A 289-nucleotide genomic window follows, 5' to 3' on the forward strand; every position below is an offset into this window, starting at 1 on the left:
CGCCGACTTTTTGGAGCAAGGGGACCATTTTGGGGCTGTTTCCAGTGCAAGACCCACAGTGCTCGAGCCGCCTTCTCTGGGTGAGTCAACCGCTGGGGTCTCACCCGGGGCAGCGACCCATGGGCAGAGTGTCCTATCCCACTCAGAGCAGCCCCACGGAGCTGGGAAAGAGCAGACTTCCCACTGAACCCACACCTGGGGCAGGATGTTGCACAGGAAAAGAGAAAATGTTTAAATTGGCCTGAAGCAGCCCATTTCCACCCCCGGCCTGCTCACGGACGCCGTGGCG

This window comes from Eurypyga helias, unplaced genomic scaffold, assembly GCF_000690775.1.
Source record: "Eurypyga helias isolate BGI_N326 unplaced genomic scaffold, ASM69077v1 scaffold24280, whole genome shotgun sequence".
Classification (NCBI taxonomy): Eukaryota; Metazoa; Chordata; class Aves; order Eurypygiformes; family Eurypygidae; genus Eurypyga; species Eurypyga helias.